We start from the raw sequence: 17,243 nt of genomic DNA, 5'->3' as shown, positions 1-17,243 counted from the left end.
ATTAACCATGACCATGCAGTGTTAGAAAGGTCTTTTCCATCATTCTCTGAGAATTCTTCTTAATTACTATCAGACATACAACGTTCAACTGATTGTTTTATTTAGACCTTGAAATCTTCTGCTACCATATTGTCATTTGCTTTCTAAAACCATGCTCCAGGTGAGGCTCGAACTCACAACCTCGGCATTGCTCTGCTTTGTACTGCCTTATAAGTACCGCGCGCTGACCGATTGCGCCACTGGAGCTTCTCATACATAAGGACAATACAAAACAATCTATAGGGAAGCGAACAAAAATGTACCATTTTGAAACAATGCTAAGCTTGATTACACCAGCTCCTACCTGTAAGCCTCTCATGACTAATAATTGGCACACATTCTACCTATTATGTACCTCAATTGAAGATACCTATCCAAAACAACTCTGGGCTATCATTTAGCTCTTGAACTCTCTGTTAATTAACCATGACCATGCAGTGTTAGAAAGGTCTTTTCCATCATTCTCTGAGAATTCTTCTTAATTAATATCAGACATACAACGTTCAACTGATTGTTTTATTTAGACCTTGAAATCTTCTGCTACCATATTGTCATTTGCTTTCTAAAACCATGCTCCAGGTGAGGCTCGAACTCACAACCTCGGCATTGCTCTGCTTTGTACTGCCTTATAAGTACCGCGCGCTGACCGATTGCGCCACTGGAGCTTCTGACACATAGCGACAATACAAAACAATCTATAGGGAAGCGAACAAAAACGGACACTTTTAAAACAATGCTAAGCTTGATTACACCAACTCCTACCTGTAAGCCTCTCATGACTAATAATTGGCACACATTCTACCAAATATGTACCTCAATTGAAGATACCTATCCAAAACAACTCTGGGCTATCATTTAGCTCTTGAACTCTCTGTTAATTAACCATGACCATGCAGTGTTAGAAAGGTCTTTTCCATCATTCTCTGAGAATTCTTCTTAATTACTATCAGACATACAACGTTCAACTGATTGTTTTATTTAGACCTTGAAATCTTCTGCTACCATATTGTCATTTGCTTTCTAAAACCATGCTCCAGGTGAGGCTCGAACTCACAACCTCGGCATTGCTCTGCTTTGTACTGCCTTATAAGTACCGCGCGCTGACCGATTGCGCCACTGGAGCTTCTGATACATAGCCGACAATACAAAACAATCTATAGGGAAGCGAACAAAAATGGACAATTTTAAAACAATGCTAAGCTTGATTACACCAGCTCCTACCTGTAAGCCTCTCATGACTAATAATTGGCACACATTCTACCAAATATGTACCTTAATTGAAGATACCTATCCAAAACAATTCTGGGCTATCCATTTAGCTCTTGAACTCTCTGTTAATTAACCATGACCATGCAGTGTTAGAAAGGTCTTTTCCATCATTCTCTGAGAATTCTTCTTAATTAATAACAGACATGCAACGTTCAACTGATTTTTTTTATTTAGACCTTGAAATCTTCTGCTACTATATTGTCATTTGCTATTTAAAACCATGCTCCAGGTGAGGCTCGAACTCACAACCTCGGCATTTCTCCGCTTTGTACTGCCTTATAAGTACCGCGCGCTGACCGATTGCGCCACTGGAGCTTCTGACACATAGCGACAATACAAAACAATCTATAGGGAAGCGAACAACAACGGACACTTTTAAAACAATGCTAAGCTTGATTACACCAACTCCTACCTGTAAGCCTCTCATGACTAATAATTGGCACACATTCTACCAAATATGTACCTCAATTGAAGATACCTATCCAAAACAACTCTGGGCTATCATTTAGCTCTTGAACTCTCTTTTAATTAACCATGACCATGCAGTGTTAGAAAGGTCTTTTCCATCATTCTCTGAGAGTTCTTCTTAATTACTATCAGACATACAACGTTCAACTGATTGTTTTATTTAGACCTTGAAATCTTCTGCTACCATATTGTCGTTTGCTTTCTAAAACCATGCTCCAGGTGAGGCTTGAACTCACAACCTCGGCATTGCTCTGCTTTGTACTGCCTTATAAGTACCGCGCGCTGACCGATTGCGCCACTGGAGCTTCTGAATAGTAGCCACATTACCAAACACTCTATAGGGAAGCGAACAAAAACAGACAGTTTTAAAACAATGCTTAGCTTGAGTACACCAGCTCTTACCTGTAAGCCTCTCATGACTAATAATTGGCACACATTCTACCAAATATGTACCTCAATTGAAGATACCTATCAATAAAATTCTGGGCTATCATTTAGCTCTTGAACTCTCTGTTAATTAACCATGACCATGCAGTGTTAGAAAGGTCTTTTCCATCATTCTCTGAGAATTCTTCTTAATTAATATCAGACATACAACGTTCAACTGATTGTTTTATTTAGACCTTGAAATCTTCTGCTACCATATTGTCATTTGCTTTCTAAAACCATGCTCCAGGTGAGGCTCGAACTCACAACCTCGGCATTGCTCTGCTTTGTACTGCCTTATAAGTACCGCGCGCTGACCGATTGCGCCACTGGAGCGTCTGATACATAGCGACAATACAAAACAATCTATAGGGAAGCGAACAAAAATGGACATTTTAAAACAATGCTAAGCTTGATTACACCAGCTCCTACCTGTAAGCCTCTCATGACTAATAATTGGCACACATTCTACCAAATATGTACCTCAATTGAAGATACCTATCCAAAACAATTCTGGGCTATCATTTAGCTCTTGAACTCTATTTTCATTAACCATGACCATGCAGCGTTAGAAAGGTCTTTTGCATCATTCTCTGAGAATTCTTCTTAATTAATATCAGAGATACAACGTTCAACTGATTGTTTTATTTAGACCTTGAAATCTTCTGCTACCATATTGTCATTTGCTTTCTAAAACCATGCTCCAGGTGAGGCTCGAACTCACAACCTCGGCATTGCTCTGCTTTGTACTGCCTTATAAGTACCGCGCGCTGACCGATTGCGCCACTGGAGCTTCTGACACATAGCGACAATACAAAACAATCTATAGGGAAGCGAACAAAAACTGACAGTTTTAAAACAATGCTAAGCTTGATTACACCAACTCCTACCTGTAAGCCTCTCATGACTAATAATTGGCACACATTCTACCAAATATGTACCTCAATTGAAGATACCTATCCAAAACAACTCTGGGCTATCATTTAGCTCTTGAACTCTCTGTTAATTAACCATGACCATGCAGTGTTAGAAAGGTCTTTTCCATCATTCTCTGAGAATTCTTCTTAATTACTATCAGACATACAACGTTCAACTGATTGTTTTATTTAGACCTTGAAATCTTCTGCTACTATATTGTCATTTGCTATTTAAAACCATGCTCCAGGTGAGGCTCGAACTCACAACCTCGGCATTGCTCTGCTTTGTACTGCCTTATAAGTACCGCGCGCTGACCGATTGCGCCACTGGAGCTTCTGATACATAGCGACAATACAAAACAATCTATAGGGAAGAGAACAAAAATGGACAATTTTAAAACAATGCTAAGCTTGATTACACCAGCTCCTACCTGTAAGCCTCTCATGACTAATAATTGGCACACATTCTACCAAATATGTACCTCAATTGAAGATACCTATCCAAAACAACTCTGGGCTATCATTTAGCTCTTGAACTCTCTGTTAATTAACCATGACCATGCAGTGTTAGAAAGGTCTTTTCCATCATTCTCTGAGAATTCTTCTTAATTAATAACAGACATGCAACGTTCAACTGATTTTTTTTATTTAGACCTTGAAATCTTCTGCTACTATATTGTCATTTGCTATTTAAAACCATGCTCCAGGTGAGGCTCGAACTCACAACCTCGGCATTTCTCCGCTTTGTACTGCCTTATAAGTACCGCGCGCTGACCGATTGCGCCACTGGAGCTTCTGACACATAGCGACAATACAAAACAATCTATAGGGAAGCGAACAACAACGGACACTTTTAAAACAATGCTAAGCTTGATTACACCAACTCCTACCTGTAAGCCTCTCATGACTAATAATTGGCACACATTCTACCAAATATGTACCTCAATTGAAGATACCTATCCAAAACAACTCTGGGCTATCATTTAGCTCTTGAACTCTCTTTTAATTAACCATGACCATGCAGTGTTAGAAAGGTCTTTTCCATCATTCTCTGAGAGTTCTTCTTAATTAATATCAGACATACAACGTTCAACTGATTGTTTTATTTAGACCTTGAAATCTTCTGCTACCATATTGTCATTTGCTTTCTAAAACCATGCTCCAGGTGAGGCTCGAACTCACAACCTCGGCATTGCTCTGCTTTGTACTGCCTTATAAGTACCGCGCGCTGACCGATTGCGCCACTGGAGCTTCTGATACATAGCGACAATACAAAACAATCTATAGGGAAGCGAACAAAAACTGACATTTTAAAACAATGCTAAGCTTGATTACACCAACTCCTACCTGTAAGCCTCTCATGACTAATAATTGGCACACATTCTACCAAATATGTACCTCAATTGAAGATACCTATCCAAAACAACTCTGGGCTATCATTTAGCTCTTGAACTCTCTGTTAATTAACCATGACCATGCAGTGTTAGAAAGGTCTTTTCCATCATTCTCTGAGAATTCTTCTTAATTAATACCAGACATACAACGTTCAACTGATTGTTTTATTTAGACCTTGAAATCTTCCGCTACTATATTGTCATTTGCTATTTAAAACCATGCTCCAGGTGAGGCTCGAACTCACAACCTCGGCATTGCTCTGCTTTGTACTGCCTTATAAGTACCGCGCGCTGACCGATTGCGCCACTGGAGCTTCTGACACATAGCGACAATACAAAACAATCTATAGGGAAGCGAACAAAAACTGGACAGTTTTAAAACAATGCTAAGCTTGATTACACCAACTCCTACCTGTAAGCCTCTCATGACTAATAATTGGCACACATTCTACCAAATATGTACCTCAATTGAAGATACCTATCCAAAACAACTCTGGGCTATCATTTAGCTCTTGAACTCTCTGTTAATTAACCATGACCATGCAGTGTTAGAAAGGTCTTTTCCATCATTCTCTGAGAATTCTTCTTAATTACTATCAGACATACAACGTTCAACTGATTGTTTTATTTAGACCTTGAAATCTTCTGCTACCATATTGTCATTTGCTTTCTAAAACCATGCTCCAGGTGAGGCTCGAACTCACAACCTCGGCATTGCTCTGCTTTGTACTGCCTTATAAGTACCGCGCGCTGACCGATTGCGCCACTGGAGCTTCTGAATAGTAGCCACATTACCAAACACTCTATAGGGAAGCGAACAAAAACAGACAGTTTTAAAACAATGCTAAGCTTAATTACACCAGCTCTTACCTGTAAGCCTCTCATGACTAATAATTGGCACACATTCTACCAAATATGTACCTCAATTGAAGATACCTATCAATAAAATTCTGGGCTATCATTTAGCTCTTGAACTCTCTGTTAATTAACCATGACCATGCAATGTTAGAAAGGTCTTTTCCATCATTCTCTGAGAATTCTTCTTAATTACTATCAGACATACAACGTTCAACTGATTGTTTTATTTAGACCTTGAAATCTTCTGCTACCATATTGTCGTTTGCTTTCTAAAACCATGCTCCAGGTGAGGCTTGAACTCACAACCTCGGCATTGCTCTGCTTTGTACTGCCTTATAAGTACCGCGCGCTGACCGATTGCGCCACTGGAGCTTCAGATACATAACCACAATACAAAACAATCTGTAGGGAAGAGAACAAAAATGGACAATTTTAAAACAATGCTTATCTTGAGTACACAAGCCCCTACCTGCAAGCCTCTCTTGACGAATGATTGGCACACATTCTACCTATGATATTCCTTAATTGAAGATACCTATCCAAAACAATGCTGGGCTATCCATTATACCTTAATTTCTCTTTTAATTAACCATGACCATGCAGTGTTAGAAAGGTCTTTTCCATCATTCTCTGAGAATTCTTCTTAATTAATAACAGACATGCAACGTTCAACTGATTTTTTTTATTTAGACCTTGAAATCTTCTGCTACCATATTGTCATTTGCTTTCTAAAACCACGCTCCAGGTGAGGCTCGAACTCACAACCTCGGCATTTCTCCGCTTTGTACTGCCTTATAAGTACTGCACGCTGACCGATTGCGCCACTGGAGCTTCTGACACATAGCGACAATACAAAACAATCTATAGGGAAGCAAACAAAAACGGACACTTTTAAAACAATGCTAAGCTTGATTACACCAACTCCTACCTGTAAGCCTCTCATGACTAATAATTGGCACACATTCTACCTATTATGTACCTCAATTGAAGATACCTATACAAAACAACTCTGGGCTATCATTTAGCTCTTGAACTCTCTGTTAATTAACCATGACCATGCAGTGTTAGAAAGGTCTTTTCCATCATTCTCTGAGAGTTCTTCTTAATTACTATCAGACATACAACGTTCAACTGATTGTTTTATTTAGACCTTGAAATCTTCTGCTACCATATTGTCGTTTGCTTTCTAAAACCATGCTCTAGGTGAGGCTTGAACTCACAACCTCGGCATTGCTCTGCTTTGTACTGCCTTATAAGTACCTGCGCGCTGACCGATTGCGCCACTGGAGCTTCTGAATAGTAGCCACATTACAAAACACTCTATAGGGAAGCGAACAAAAACAGACAGTTTTAAAACAATGCTAAGCTTGATTACACCAGCTCCTACCTGTAAGCCTCTCATGACTAATAATTGGCACACATTCTACCAAATATGTACCACAATTGAAGATACCTATCAAAACAACTCTGGGCTATCATTTAGCTCTTGAACTCTCTGTTAATTAACCATGACCATGCAGTGTTAGAAAGGTCTTTTCCATCATTCTCTGAGAATTCTTCTTAATTAATAACAGACATACAACGTTCAACTGATTGTTTTATTTAGACCTTGAAATCTTCTGCTACCTATATTGTCATTTGCTTTCTAAAACCATGCTCCAGGTGAGGCTCGAACTCACAACCTCGGCATTGCTCTGCTTTGTACTGCCTTATAAGTACCGCGCGCTGACCGATTGCGCCACTGGAGCTTCTGACACATAGCGACAATACAAAACAATCTATAGGGAAGCGAACAAAAACTGACAGTTTTAAAACAATGCTAAGCTTGATTACACCAACTCCTACCTGTAAGCCTCTCATGACTAATAATTGGCACACATTCTACCAAATATGTACCTCAATTGAAGATACCTATCCAAAACAACTCTGGGCTATCATTTAGCTCTTGAACTCTCTGTTAATTAACCATGACCATGCAGTGTTAGAAAGGTCTTTTCCATCATTCTCTGAGAATTCTTCTTAATTACTATCAGACATACAACGTTCAACTGATTGTTTTATTTAGACCTTGAAATCTTCTGCTACCATATTGTCATTTGCTTTCTAAAACCATGCTCCAGGTGAGGCTCGAACTCACAACCTCGGCATTGCTCTGCTTTGTACTGCCTTATAAGTACCGCGCGCTGACCGATTGCGCCACTGGAGCTTCTGACACAGTAGCGACAATACAAAACAATCTATAGGGAAGCGAACAAAAACAGACAGTTTTAAAACAATGCTAAGCTTGATTACACCAGCTCCTACCTGTAAGCCTCTCATGACTAATAATTGGCACACATTCTACCAAATATGTACCTCAATTGAAGATACCTATCCAAAACAACTCTGGGCTATCATTTAGCTCTTGAACTCTCTGTTAATTAACCATGACCATGCAATGTTAGAAAGGTCTTTTCCATCATTCTCTGAGAATTCTTCTTAATTACTATCAGACATACAACGTTCAACTGATTGTTTTATTTAGACCTTGAAATCTTCTGCTACCATATTGTCATTTGCTTTCTAAAACCATGCTCCAGGTGAGGCTCGAACTCACAACCTCGGCATTGCTCTGCTTTGTACTGCCTTATAAGTACCGCGCGCTGACCGATTGCGCCACTGGAGCTTCAGATACATAACCACAATACAAAACAATCTGTAGGGAAGAGAACAAAAATGGACAATTTTAAAACAATGCTTATCTTGAGTACACAAGCCCCTACCTGCAAGCCTCTCTTGACGAATGATTGGCACACATTCTACCTATGATATTCCTTAATTGAAGATACCTATCCAAAACAATGCTGGGCTATCCATTATACCTTAATTTCTCTTTTAATTAACCATGACCATGCAGTGTTAGAAAGGTCTTTTCCATCATTCTCTGAGAATTCTTCTTAATTAATAACAGACATGCAACGTTCAACTGATTTTTTTTATTTAGACCTTGAAATCTTCTGCTACCATATTGTCATTTGCTTTCTAAAACCACGCTCCAGGTGAGGCTCGAACTCACAACCTCGGCATTTCTCCGCTTTGTACTGCCTTATAAGTACCGCGCGCTGACCGATTGCGCCACTGGAGCTTCTGACACATAGCGACAATACAAAACAATCTATAGGGAAGCGAACAAAAACGGACAGTTTTAAAACAATGCTAAGCTTGATTACACCAACTCCTACCTGTAAGCCTCTCATGACTAATAATTGGCACACATTCTACCTATTATGTACCTCAATTGAAGATACCTATCCAAAACAATGCTGGGCTATTCATTATACCTTGAACTCTCTTTTAATTAACCATGACCATGCAGTGTTAGAAAGGTCTTTTCCATCATTCTCTGAGAATTCTTCTTAATTAATACCAGACATACAACGTTCAACTGATTGTTTTATTTAGACCTTGAAATCTTCCGCTACTATATTGTCATTTGCTATTTAAAACCATGCTCCAGGTGAGGCTCGAACTCACAACCTCGGCATTGCTCTGCTTTGTACTGCCTTATAAGTACCGCGCGCTGACCGATTGCGCCACTGGAGCGTCTGATACATAGCGACAATACAAAACAATCTATAGGGAAGCGAACAAAAATGTACCATTTTGAAACAATGCTAAGCTTGATTACACCAGCTCCTACCTGTAAGCCTCTCATGACTAATAATTGGCACACATTCTACCAAATATGTACCTCAATTGAAGATACCTATCCAAAACAACTCTGGGCTATCATTTAGCTCTTGAACTCTCTGTTAATTAACCATGACCATGCAGTGTTAGAAAGGTCTTTTCCATCATTCTCTGAGAATTCTTCTTAATTACTATCAGACATACAACGTTCAACTGATTGTTTTATTTAGACCTTGAAATCTTCTGCTACCATATTGTCATTTGCTTTCTAAAACCATGCTCCAGGTGAGGCTCGAACTCACAACCTCGGCATTGCTCTGCTTTGTACTGCCTTATAAGTACCGCGCGCTGACCGATTGCGCCACTGGAGCGTCTGATACATAGCGACAATACAAAACAATCTATAGGGAAGCGAACAAAAATGTACCATTTTGAAACAATTATAAGCTTGATTACACCAGCTCCTACCTGTAAGCCTCTCATGACTAATAATTGGCACACATTCTACCAAATATGTACCTCAATTGAAGATACCTATCCAAAACAACTCTGGGCTATCATTTAGCTCTTGAACTCTCTGTTAATTAACCATGACCATGCAGTGTTAGAAAGGTCTTTTCCATCATTCTCTGAGAATTCTTCTTAATTAATAACAGACATGCAACGTTCAACTGATTTTTTTTATTTAGACCTTGAAATCTTCTGCTACTATATTGTCATTTGCTATTTAAAACCATGCTCCAGGTGAGGCTCGAACTCACAACCTCGGCATTTCTCCGCTTTGTACTGCCTTATAAGTACCGCGCGCTGACCGATTGCGCCACTGGAGCTTCTGACACATAGCGACAATACAAAACAATCTATAGGGAAGCGAACAAAAACGGACACTTTTAAAACAATGCTAAGCTTGATTACACCAACTCCTACCTGTAAGCCTCTCATGACTAATAATTGGCACACATTCTACCTATTATGTACCTCAATTGAAGATACCTATACAAAACAACTCTGGGCTATCATTTAGCTCTTGAACTCTCTGTTAATTAACCATGACCATGCAGTGTTAGAAAGGTCTTTTCCATCATTCTCTGAGAATTCTTCTTAATTACTATCAGACATACAACGTTCAACTGATTGTTTTATTTAGACCTTGAAATCTTCTGCTACCATATTGTCGTTTGCTTTCTAAAACCATGCTCCAGGTGAGGCTTGAACTCACAACCTCGGCATTGCTCTGCTTTGTACTGCCTTATAAGTACCGCGCGCTGACCGATTGCGCCACTGGAGCTTCTGAAGAGTAGCCACATTACCAAACACTCTATACGGAAGCGAACAAAAACAGACAGTTTTAAAACAATGCTAAGCTTGATTACACCAGCTCCTACCTGTAAGCCTCTCATGACTAATAATTGGCACACATTCTACCAAATATGTACCTCAATTGAAGATACCTATCAAATAAAATTCTGGGCTATCCTTTAGCTCTTGAATTCTATTTTCATTAACCATGACCATGCAGCGTTAGAAAGGTCTTTTGCATCATTCTCTGAGAATTCTTCTTAATTAATATCAGACATACAACGTTCAACTGATTGTTTTATTTAGACCTTGAAATCTTCTGCTACCATATTGTCATTTGCTTTCTAAAACCATGCTCCAGGTGAGGCTCGAACTCACAACCTCGGCATTGCTCTGCTTTGTACTGCCTTATAAGTACCGCGCGCTGACCGATTGCGCCACTGGAGCTTCTGATACATAACCACAATACAAAACAATCTGTAGGGAAGAGAACAAAAATGGACAATTTTAAAACAATGCTTATCTTGAGTACACAAGCCCCTACCTGCAAGCCTCTCTTGACGAATGATTGGCACACATTCTACCTATGATATTCCTTAATTGAAGATACCTATCCAAAACAATGCTGGGCTATCCATTATACCTTAATTTCTCTTTTAATTAACCATGACCATGCAGCGTTAGAAAGGTCTTTTCCATCATTCTCTGAGAATTCTTCTTAATTAATAACAGACATACAACGTTCAACTGATTTTTTTTATTTAGACCTTGAAATCTTCTGCTACTATATTGTCATTTGCTATTTAAAACCATGCTCCAGGTGAGGCTCGAACTCACAACCTCGGCATTTCTCCGCTTTGTACTGCCTTAGAAGTACCGCGCGCTGACCGATTGCGCCACTGGAGCTTCTGACACATAGCGACAATACAAAACAATCTATAGGGAAGCGAACAAAAACTGACAGTTTTAAAACAATGCTAAGCTTGATTACACCAACTCCTACCTGTAAGCCTCTCATGACTAATAATTGGCACACATTCTACCAAATATGTACCTCAATTGAAGATACCTATCCAAAACAACTCTGGGCTATCATTTAGCTCTTGAACTCTCTGTTAATTAACCATGACCATGCAGTGTTAGAAAGGTCTTTTCCATCATTCTCTGAGAATTCTTCTTAATTACTATCAGACATACAACGTTCAACTGATTGTTTTATTTAGACCTTGAAATCTTCTGCTACCATATTGTCGTTTGCTTTCTAAAACCATGCTCCAGGTGAGGCTTGAACTCACAACCTCAGCATTGCTCTGCTTTGTACTGCCTTATAAGTACCGCGCGCTGACCGATTGCGCCACTGGAGCTTCTGAATAGTAGCCACATTACCAAACACTCTATAGGGAAGCGAACAAAAACAGACAGTTTTAAAACAATGCTAAGCTTAATTACACCAGCTCTTACCTGTAAGCCTCTCATGACTAATAATTGGCACACATTCTACCAAATATGTACCTCAATTGAAGATACCTATCAATAAAATTCTGGGCTATCATTTAGCTCTTGAACTCTCTGTTAATTAACCATGACCATGCAATGTTAGAAAGGTCTTTTCCATCATTCTCTGAGAATTCTTCTTAATTACTATCAGACATACAACGTTCAACTGATTGTTTTATTTAGACCTTGAAATCTTCTGCTACCATATTGTCGTTTGCTTTCTAAAACCATGCTCCAGGTGAGGCTTGAACTCACAACCTCGGCATTGCTCTGCTTTGTACTGCCTTATAAGTACCGCGCGCTGACCGATTGCGCCACTGGAGCTTCAGATACATAACCACAATACAAAACAATCTGTAGGGAAGAGAACAAAAATGGACAATTTTAAAACAATGCTTATCTTGAGTACACAAGCCCCTACCTGCAAGCCTCTCTTGACGAATGATTGGCACACATTCTACCTATGATATTCCTTAATTGAAGATACCTATCCAAAACAATGCTGGGCTATCCATTATACCTTAATTTCTCTTTTAATTAACCATGACCATGCAGTGTTAGAAAGGTCTTTTCCATCATTCTCTGAGAATTCTTCTTAATTAATAACAGACATGCAACGTTCAACTGATTTTTTTTATTTAGACCTTGAAATCTTCTGCTACTATATTGTCATTTGCTTTCTAAAACCATGCTCCAGGTGAGGCTCGAACTCACAACCTCGGCATTTCTCCGCTTTGTACTGCCTTATAAGTACTGCACGCTGACCGATTGCGCCACTGGAGCTTCTGACACATAGCGACAATACAAAACAATCTATAGGGAAGCAAACAAAAACGGACACTTTTAAAACAATGCTAAGCTTGATTACACCAACTCCTACCTGTAAGCCTCTCATGACTAATAATTGGCACACATTCTACCAAATATGTACCACAATTGAAGATACCTATTAATAAAATTCTGGGCTATCATTTAGCTCTTGAACTCTCTGTTAATTAACCATGACCATGCAATGTTAGAAAGGTCTTTTCCATCATTCTCTGAGAATTCTTCTTAATTACTATCAGACATACAACGTTCAACTGATTGTTTTATTTAGACCTTGAAATCTTCTGCTACCATATTGTCGTTTGCTTTCTAAAACCATGCTCCAGGTGAGGCTTGAACTCACAACCTCGGCATTGCTCTGCTTTGTACTGCCTTATAAGTACCGCGCGCTGACCGATTGCGCCACTGGAGCTTCAGATACATAACCACAATACAAAACAATCTGTAGGGAAGAGAACAAAAATGGACAATTTTAAAACAATGCTTATCTTGAGTACACAAGCCCCTACCTGCAAGCCTCTCTTGACGAATGATTGGCACACATTCTACCTATGATATTCCTTAATTGAAGATACCTATCCAAAACAATGCTGGGCTATCCATTATACCTTAATTTCTCTTTTAATTAACCATGACCATGCAGTGTTAGAAAGGTCTTTTCCATCATTCTCTGAGAATTCTTCTTAATTAATAACAGACATGCAACGTTCAACTGATTTTTTTTATTTAGACCTTGAAATCTTCTGCTACCATATTGTCATTTGCTTTCTAAAACCACGCTCCAGGTGAGGCTCGAACTCACAACCTCGGCATTGCTCCGCTTTGTACTGCCTTATAAGTACCGCGCGCTGACCGATTGCGCCACTGGAGCTTCTGACACATAGCGACAATACAAAACAATCTATAGGGAAGCGAACAAAAACGGACACTTTTAAAACAATGCTAAGCTTGATTACACCAACTCCTACCTGTAAGCCTCTCATGACTAATAATTGGCACACATTCTACCAATTATGTACCTCAATTGAAGATACCTATCCAAAACAACTCTGGGCTATCATTTAGCTCTTGAACTCTCTGTTAATTAACCATGACCATGCAGTGTTAGAAAGGTCTTTTCCATCATTCTCTGAGAGTTCTTCTTAATTACTATCAGACATACAACGTTCAACTGATTGTTTTATTTAGACCTTGAAATCTTCTGCTACCATATTGTCGTTTGCTTTCTAAAACCATGCTCTAGGTGAGGCTTGAACTCACAACCTCGGCATTGCTCTGCTTTGTACTGCCTTATAAGTACTGCACGCTGACCGATTGCGCCACTGGAGCTTCTGAATAGTAGCCACATTACCAAACACTCTATAGGGAAGCGAACAAAAACAGACAGTTTTAAAACAATGCTTAGCTTGATTACACCAGCTCTTACCTGTAAGCCTCTCATGACTAATAATTGGCACACATTCTACCAAATATGTACCACAATTGAAGATACCTATCAAATAAAATTCTGGGCTATCATTTAGCTCTTGAACTCTCTGTTAATTAACCATGACCATGCAATGTTAGAAAGGTCTTTTCCATCATTCTCTGAGAATTCTTCTTAATTAATATCAGACATACAACGTTCAACTGATTGTTTTATTTAGACTTTGAAATCTTCTGCTACCATATTGTCATTTGCTTTCTAAAACCATGCTCCAGGTGAGGCTCGAACTCACAACCTCGGCATTGCTCTGCTTTGTACTGCCTTATAAGTACCGCGCGCTGACCGATTGCGCCACTGGAGCTTCTGACACATAGCGACAATACAAAACAATCTATAGGGAAGCGAACAAAAACTGACAGTTTTAAAACAATGCTAAGCTTGATTACACCAGCTCCTACCTGTAAGCCTCTCATGACTAATAATTGGCACACATTCTACCAAATATGTACCTCAATTGAAGATACCTATCCAAAACAATGCTGGGCTATCATTTAGCTCTTGAACTCTCTTTTAATTAACCATGACCATGCAGTGTTAGAAAGGTCTTTTCCATCATTCTCTGAGAGTTCTTCTTAATTAATATCAGACATACAACGTTCAACTGATTGTTTTATTTAGACCTTGAAATCTTCTGCTACCATATTGTCGTTTGCTTTCTAAAACCATGCTCCAGGTGAGGCTTGAACTCACAACCTCGGCATTGCTCTGCTTTGTACTGCCTTATAAGTACCTGCGCGCTGACCGATTGCGCCACTGGAGCTTCTGACACATAGCGACAATACAAAACAATCTATAGGGAAGCGAACAAAAACTGACAGTTTTAAAACAATGCTAAGCTTGATTACACCAACTCCTACCTGTAAGCCTCTCATGACTAATAATTGGCACACATTCTACCAAATATGTACCTCAATTGAAGATACCTATCCAAAACAACTCTGGGCTATCATTTAGCTCTTGAACTCTCTGTTAATTAACCATGACCATGCAATGTTAGAAAGGTCTTTTCCATCATTCTCTGAGAATTCTTCTTAATTACTATCAGACATACAACGTTCAACTGATTGTTTTATTTAGACCTTGAAATCTTCTGCTACCATATTGTCATTTGCTTTCTAAAACCATGCTCCAGGTGAGGCTCGAACTCACAACCTCGGCATTGCTCTGCTTTGTACTGCCTTATAAGTACCGCGCGCTGACCGATTGCGCCACTGGAGCTTCAGATACATAACCACAATACAAAACAATCTGTAGGGAAGAGAACAAAAATGGACAATTTTAAAACAATGCTTATCTTGAGTACACAAGCCCCTACCTGCAAGCCTCTCTTGACGAATGATTGGCACACATTCTACCTATGATATTCCTTAATTGAAGATACCTATCCAAAACAATGCTGGGCTATCCATTATACCTTAATTTCTCTTTTAATTAACCATGACCATGCAGTGTTAGAAAGGTCTTTTCCATCATTCTCTGAGAATTCTTCTTAATTAATAACAGACATGCAACGTTCAACTGATTTTTTTTATTTAGACCTTGAAATCTTCTGCTACCATATTGTCATTTGCTTTCTAAAACCACGCTCCAGGTGAGGCTCGAACTCACAACCTCGGCATTTCTCCGCTTTGTACTGCCTTATAAGTACCGCGCGCTGACCGATTGCGCCACTGGAGCTTCTGACACATAGCGACAATACAAAACAATCTATAGGGAAGCGAACAAAAACGGACAGTTTTAAAACAATGCTAAGCTTGATTACACCAACTCCTACCTGTAAGCCTCTCATTACTAATAATTGGCACACATTCTACCTATTATGTACCTCAATTGAAGATACCTATCCAAAACAATGCTGGGCTATTCATTATACCTTGAACTCTCTTTTAATTAACCATGACCATGCAGTGTTAGAAAGGTCTTTTCCATCATTCTCTGAGAATTCTTCTTAATTAATACCAGACATACAACGTTCAACTGATTGTTTTATTTAGACCTTGAAATCTTCCGCTACTATATTGTCATTTGCTATTTAAAACCATGCTCCAGGTGAGGCTCGAACTCACAACCTCGGCATTGCTCTGCTTTGTACTGCCTTATAAGTACCGCGCGCTGACCGATTGCGCCACTGGAGCTTCTGACACATAGCGACAATACAAAACAATCTATAGGGAAGCGAACAAAAACGGACACTTTTAAAACAATGCTAAGCTTGATTACACCAACTCCTACCTGTAAGCCTCTCATGACTAATAATTGGCACACATTCTACCTATTATGTACCTCAATTGAAGATACCTATACAAAACAACTCTGGGCTATCATTTAGCTCTTGAACTCTCTGTTAATTAACCATGACCATGCAGTGTTAGAAAGGTCTTTTCCATCATTCTCTGAGAGTTCTTCTTAATTACTATCAGACATACAACGTTCAACTGATTGTTTTATTTAGACCTTGAAATCTTCTGCTACCATATTGTCATTTGCTTTCTAAAACCATGCTCCAGGTGAGGCTTGAACTCACAACCTCGGCATTGCTCTGCTTTGTACTGCCTTATAAATACCGCGTGCTGACCGATTGCGCCACTGGAGCTTCTGAAGAGTAGCCACATTACCAAACACTCTATACGGAAGCGAACAAAAACAGACAGTTTTAAAACAATGCTAAGCTTGATTACACCAGCTCCTACCTGTAAGCCTCTCATGACTAATAATTGGCACACATTCTACCAAATATGTACCTCAATTGAAGATACCTATCAAATAAAATTCTGGGCTATCCTTTAGCTCTTGAATTCTATTTTCATTAACCATGACCATGCAGCGTTAGAAAGGTCTTTTGCATCATTCTCTGAGAATTCTTCTTAATTAATATCAGACATACAACGTTCAACTGATTGTTTTATTTAGACCTTGAAATCTTCTGCTACCATATTGTCATTTGCTTTCTAAAACCATGCTCCAGGTGAGGCTCGAACTCACAACCTCGGCATTGCTCTGCTTTGTACTGCCTTATAAGTACCGCGCGCTGACCGATTGCGCCACTGGAGCTTCTGATACATAACCACAATACAAAACAATCTGTAGGGAAGA

The 17,243-nt window shown here is 39.3% G+C and overlaps 36 non-coding genes across 36 annotated transcripts; all 36 read right to left on the bottom strand.

Annotated features, from left to right (window-relative positions):
- Window positions 1-152: 152 nt before the first annotated feature.
- trnai-uau (transfer RNA isoleucine (anticodon UAU)) lies at window positions 153-246 on the bottom strand. The gene is made up of 2 exons: window positions 209-246; window positions 153-188 (listed from the first exon to the last, which is right to left on the bottom strand). It is a non-coding gene; the product is annotated as a tRNA-Ile (tRNA).
- Window positions 247-610: 364 nt separating this feature from the next.
- trnai-uau (transfer RNA isoleucine (anticodon UAU)) lies at window positions 611-704 on the bottom strand. Its single transcript has 2 exons — window positions 667-704; window positions 611-646 (listed from the first exon to the last, which is right to left on the bottom strand). It is a non-coding gene; the product is annotated as a tRNA-Ile (tRNA).
- Window positions 705-1,068: 364 nt separating this feature from the next.
- Window positions 1,069-1,162, bottom strand: trnai-uau (transfer RNA isoleucine (anticodon UAU)). Its single transcript has 2 exons — window positions 1,125-1,162; window positions 1,069-1,104 (listed from the first exon to the last, which is right to left on the bottom strand). It is a non-coding gene; the product is annotated as a tRNA-Ile (tRNA).
- A 367-nt stretch (window positions 1,163-1,529) lies between these two features.
- Window positions 1,530-1,623, bottom strand: trnai-uau (transfer RNA isoleucine (anticodon UAU)). Its single transcript has 2 exons — window positions 1,586-1,623; window positions 1,530-1,565 (listed from the first exon to the last, which is right to left on the bottom strand). It is a non-coding gene; the product is annotated as a tRNA-Ile (tRNA).
- Window positions 1,624-1,987: 364 nt separating this feature from the next.
- trnai-uau (transfer RNA isoleucine (anticodon UAU)) lies at window positions 1,988-2,081 on the bottom strand. The gene is made up of 2 exons: window positions 2,044-2,081; window positions 1,988-2,023 (listed from the first exon to the last, which is right to left on the bottom strand). It is a non-coding gene; the product is annotated as a tRNA-Ile (tRNA).
- Window positions 2,082-2,444: 363 nt separating this feature from the next.
- Window positions 2,445-2,538, bottom strand: trnai-uau (transfer RNA isoleucine (anticodon UAU)). The gene is made up of 2 exons: window positions 2,501-2,538; window positions 2,445-2,480 (listed from the first exon to the last, which is right to left on the bottom strand). It is a non-coding gene; the product is annotated as a tRNA-Ile (tRNA).
- Window positions 2,539-2,901: 363 nt separating this feature from the next.
- Window positions 2,902-2,995, bottom strand: trnai-uau (transfer RNA isoleucine (anticodon UAU)). Its single transcript has 2 exons — window positions 2,958-2,995; window positions 2,902-2,937 (listed from the first exon to the last, which is right to left on the bottom strand). It is a non-coding gene; the product is annotated as a tRNA-Ile (tRNA).
- A 364-nt stretch (window positions 2,996-3,359) lies between these two features.
- On the bottom strand, window positions 3,360-3,453 carry trnai-uau (transfer RNA isoleucine (anticodon UAU)). The gene is made up of 2 exons: window positions 3,416-3,453; window positions 3,360-3,395 (listed from the first exon to the last, which is right to left on the bottom strand). It is a non-coding gene; the product is annotated as a tRNA-Ile (tRNA).
- Window positions 3,454-3,818: 365 nt separating this feature from the next.
- On the bottom strand, window positions 3,819-3,912 carry trnai-uau (transfer RNA isoleucine (anticodon UAU)). Its single transcript has 2 exons — window positions 3,875-3,912; window positions 3,819-3,854 (listed from the first exon to the last, which is right to left on the bottom strand). It is a non-coding gene; the product is annotated as a tRNA-Ile (tRNA).
- A 364-nt stretch (window positions 3,913-4,276) lies between these two features.
- On the bottom strand, window positions 4,277-4,370 carry trnai-uau (transfer RNA isoleucine (anticodon UAU)). The gene is made up of 2 exons: window positions 4,333-4,370; window positions 4,277-4,312 (listed from the first exon to the last, which is right to left on the bottom strand). It is a non-coding gene; the product is annotated as a tRNA-Ile (tRNA).
- A 363-nt stretch (window positions 4,371-4,733) lies between these two features.
- On the bottom strand, window positions 4,734-4,827 carry trnai-uau (transfer RNA isoleucine (anticodon UAU)). The gene is made up of 2 exons: window positions 4,790-4,827; window positions 4,734-4,769 (listed from the first exon to the last, which is right to left on the bottom strand). It is a non-coding gene; the product is annotated as a tRNA-Ile (tRNA).
- A 365-nt stretch (window positions 4,828-5,192) lies between these two features.
- trnai-uau (transfer RNA isoleucine (anticodon UAU)) lies at window positions 5,193-5,286 on the bottom strand. The gene is made up of 2 exons: window positions 5,249-5,286; window positions 5,193-5,228 (listed from the first exon to the last, which is right to left on the bottom strand). It is a non-coding gene; the product is annotated as a tRNA-Ile (tRNA).
- Window positions 5,287-5,649: 363 nt separating this feature from the next.
- trnai-uau (transfer RNA isoleucine (anticodon UAU)) lies at window positions 5,650-5,743 on the bottom strand. The gene is made up of 2 exons: window positions 5,706-5,743; window positions 5,650-5,685 (listed from the first exon to the last, which is right to left on the bottom strand). It is a non-coding gene; the product is annotated as a tRNA-Ile (tRNA).
- A 365-nt stretch (window positions 5,744-6,108) lies between these two features.
- Window positions 6,109-6,202, bottom strand: trnai-uau (transfer RNA isoleucine (anticodon UAU)). Its single transcript has 2 exons — window positions 6,165-6,202; window positions 6,109-6,144 (listed from the first exon to the last, which is right to left on the bottom strand). It is a non-coding gene; the product is annotated as a tRNA-Ile (tRNA).
- Window positions 6,203-7,025: 823 nt separating this feature from the next.
- Window positions 7,026-7,119, bottom strand: trnai-uau (transfer RNA isoleucine (anticodon UAU)). The gene is made up of 2 exons: window positions 7,082-7,119; window positions 7,026-7,061 (listed from the first exon to the last, which is right to left on the bottom strand). It is a non-coding gene; the product is annotated as a tRNA-Ile (tRNA).
- A 364-nt stretch (window positions 7,120-7,483) lies between these two features.
- trnai-uau (transfer RNA isoleucine (anticodon UAU)) lies at window positions 7,484-7,577 on the bottom strand. Its single transcript has 2 exons — window positions 7,540-7,577; window positions 7,484-7,519 (listed from the first exon to the last, which is right to left on the bottom strand). It is a non-coding gene; the product is annotated as a tRNA-Ile (tRNA).
- Window positions 7,578-7,942: 365 nt separating this feature from the next.
- On the bottom strand, window positions 7,943-8,036 carry trnai-uau (transfer RNA isoleucine (anticodon UAU)). Its single transcript has 2 exons — window positions 7,999-8,036; window positions 7,943-7,978 (listed from the first exon to the last, which is right to left on the bottom strand). It is a non-coding gene; the product is annotated as a tRNA-Ile (tRNA).
- A 365-nt stretch (window positions 8,037-8,401) lies between these two features.
- Window positions 8,402-8,495, bottom strand: trnai-uau (transfer RNA isoleucine (anticodon UAU)). The gene is made up of 2 exons: window positions 8,458-8,495; window positions 8,402-8,437 (listed from the first exon to the last, which is right to left on the bottom strand). It is a non-coding gene; the product is annotated as a tRNA-Ile (tRNA).
- Window positions 8,496-8,859: 364 nt separating this feature from the next.
- trnai-uau (transfer RNA isoleucine (anticodon UAU)) lies at window positions 8,860-8,953 on the bottom strand. Its single transcript has 2 exons — window positions 8,916-8,953; window positions 8,860-8,895 (listed from the first exon to the last, which is right to left on the bottom strand). It is a non-coding gene; the product is annotated as a tRNA-Ile (tRNA).
- A 364-nt stretch (window positions 8,954-9,317) lies between these two features.
- trnai-uau (transfer RNA isoleucine (anticodon UAU)) lies at window positions 9,318-9,411 on the bottom strand. The gene is made up of 2 exons: window positions 9,374-9,411; window positions 9,318-9,353 (listed from the first exon to the last, which is right to left on the bottom strand). It is a non-coding gene; the product is annotated as a tRNA-Ile (tRNA).
- Window positions 9,412-9,776: 365 nt separating this feature from the next.
- Window positions 9,777-9,870, bottom strand: trnai-uau (transfer RNA isoleucine (anticodon UAU)). The gene is made up of 2 exons: window positions 9,833-9,870; window positions 9,777-9,812 (listed from the first exon to the last, which is right to left on the bottom strand). It is a non-coding gene; the product is annotated as a tRNA-Ile (tRNA).
- A 364-nt stretch (window positions 9,871-10,234) lies between these two features.
- Window positions 10,235-10,328, bottom strand: trnai-uau (transfer RNA isoleucine (anticodon UAU)). Its single transcript has 2 exons — window positions 10,291-10,328; window positions 10,235-10,270 (listed from the first exon to the last, which is right to left on the bottom strand). It is a non-coding gene; the product is annotated as a tRNA-Ile (tRNA).
- A 364-nt stretch (window positions 10,329-10,692) lies between these two features.
- Window positions 10,693-10,786, bottom strand: trnai-uau (transfer RNA isoleucine (anticodon UAU)). Its single transcript has 2 exons — window positions 10,749-10,786; window positions 10,693-10,728 (listed from the first exon to the last, which is right to left on the bottom strand). It is a non-coding gene; the product is annotated as a tRNA-Ile (tRNA).
- A 365-nt stretch (window positions 10,787-11,151) lies between these two features.
- On the bottom strand, window positions 11,152-11,245 carry trnar-ucu (transfer RNA arginine (anticodon UCU)). Its single transcript has 2 exons — window positions 11,208-11,245; window positions 11,152-11,187 (listed from the first exon to the last, which is right to left on the bottom strand). It is a non-coding gene; the product is annotated as a tRNA-Arg (tRNA).
- A 364-nt stretch (window positions 11,246-11,609) lies between these two features.
- trnai-uau (transfer RNA isoleucine (anticodon UAU)) lies at window positions 11,610-11,703 on the bottom strand. Its single transcript has 2 exons — window positions 11,666-11,703; window positions 11,610-11,645 (listed from the first exon to the last, which is right to left on the bottom strand). It is a non-coding gene; the product is annotated as a tRNA-Ile (tRNA).
- A 363-nt stretch (window positions 11,704-12,066) lies between these two features.
- trnai-uau (transfer RNA isoleucine (anticodon UAU)) lies at window positions 12,067-12,160 on the bottom strand. Its single transcript has 2 exons — window positions 12,123-12,160; window positions 12,067-12,102 (listed from the first exon to the last, which is right to left on the bottom strand). It is a non-coding gene; the product is annotated as a tRNA-Ile (tRNA).
- A 365-nt stretch (window positions 12,161-12,525) lies between these two features.
- trnai-uau (transfer RNA isoleucine (anticodon UAU)) lies at window positions 12,526-12,619 on the bottom strand. Its single transcript has 2 exons — window positions 12,582-12,619; window positions 12,526-12,561 (listed from the first exon to the last, which is right to left on the bottom strand). It is a non-coding gene; the product is annotated as a tRNA-Ile (tRNA).
- A 363-nt stretch (window positions 12,620-12,982) lies between these two features.
- On the bottom strand, window positions 12,983-13,076 carry trnai-uau (transfer RNA isoleucine (anticodon UAU)). The gene is made up of 2 exons: window positions 13,039-13,076; window positions 12,983-13,018 (listed from the first exon to the last, which is right to left on the bottom strand). It is a non-coding gene; the product is annotated as a tRNA-Ile (tRNA).
- Window positions 13,077-13,441: 365 nt separating this feature from the next.
- On the bottom strand, window positions 13,442-13,535 carry trnai-uau (transfer RNA isoleucine (anticodon UAU)). Its single transcript has 2 exons — window positions 13,498-13,535; window positions 13,442-13,477 (listed from the first exon to the last, which is right to left on the bottom strand). It is a non-coding gene; the product is annotated as a tRNA-Ile (tRNA).
- Window positions 13,536-14,357: 822 nt separating this feature from the next.
- Window positions 14,358-14,451, bottom strand: trnai-uau (transfer RNA isoleucine (anticodon UAU)). Its single transcript has 2 exons — window positions 14,414-14,451; window positions 14,358-14,393 (listed from the first exon to the last, which is right to left on the bottom strand). It is a non-coding gene; the product is annotated as a tRNA-Ile (tRNA).
- A 364-nt stretch (window positions 14,452-14,815) lies between these two features.
- On the bottom strand, window positions 14,816-14,910 carry trnai-uau (transfer RNA isoleucine (anticodon UAU)). The gene is made up of 2 exons: window positions 14,872-14,910; window positions 14,816-14,851 (listed from the first exon to the last, which is right to left on the bottom strand). It is a non-coding gene; the product is annotated as a tRNA-Ile (tRNA).
- Window positions 14,911-15,274: 364 nt separating this feature from the next.
- trnai-uau (transfer RNA isoleucine (anticodon UAU)) lies at window positions 15,275-15,368 on the bottom strand. Its single transcript has 2 exons — window positions 15,331-15,368; window positions 15,275-15,310 (listed from the first exon to the last, which is right to left on the bottom strand). It is a non-coding gene; the product is annotated as a tRNA-Ile (tRNA).
- A 365-nt stretch (window positions 15,369-15,733) lies between these two features.
- On the bottom strand, window positions 15,734-15,827 carry trnai-uau (transfer RNA isoleucine (anticodon UAU)). The gene is made up of 2 exons: window positions 15,790-15,827; window positions 15,734-15,769 (listed from the first exon to the last, which is right to left on the bottom strand). It is a non-coding gene; the product is annotated as a tRNA-Ile (tRNA).
- Window positions 15,828-16,191: 364 nt separating this feature from the next.
- Window positions 16,192-16,285, bottom strand: trnai-uau (transfer RNA isoleucine (anticodon UAU)). The gene is made up of 2 exons: window positions 16,248-16,285; window positions 16,192-16,227 (listed from the first exon to the last, which is right to left on the bottom strand). It is a non-coding gene; the product is annotated as a tRNA-Ile (tRNA).
- Window positions 16,286-16,649: 364 nt separating this feature from the next.
- trnai-uau (transfer RNA isoleucine (anticodon UAU)) lies at window positions 16,650-16,743 on the bottom strand. Its single transcript has 2 exons — window positions 16,706-16,743; window positions 16,650-16,685 (listed from the first exon to the last, which is right to left on the bottom strand). It is a non-coding gene; the product is annotated as a tRNA-Ile (tRNA).
- A 364-nt stretch (window positions 16,744-17,107) lies between these two features.
- On the bottom strand, window positions 17,108-17,201 carry trnai-uau (transfer RNA isoleucine (anticodon UAU)). Its single transcript has 2 exons — window positions 17,164-17,201; window positions 17,108-17,143 (listed from the first exon to the last, which is right to left on the bottom strand). It is a non-coding gene; the product is annotated as a tRNA-Ile (tRNA).
- Window positions 17,202-17,243: the final 42 nt, after the last annotated feature.

This window comes from Ctenopharyngodon idella, chromosome 22, assembly GCF_019924925.1.
Source record: "Ctenopharyngodon idella isolate HZGC_01 chromosome 22, HZGC01, whole genome shotgun sequence".
NCBI classification, from domain to species: Eukaryota; Metazoa; Chordata; class Actinopteri; order Cypriniformes; family Xenocyprididae; genus Ctenopharyngodon; species Ctenopharyngodon idella.
The sequence above is the reverse complement of the archived record's forward strand: the minus strand, read 5'-3'. Positions and strand labels throughout refer to the sequence as shown.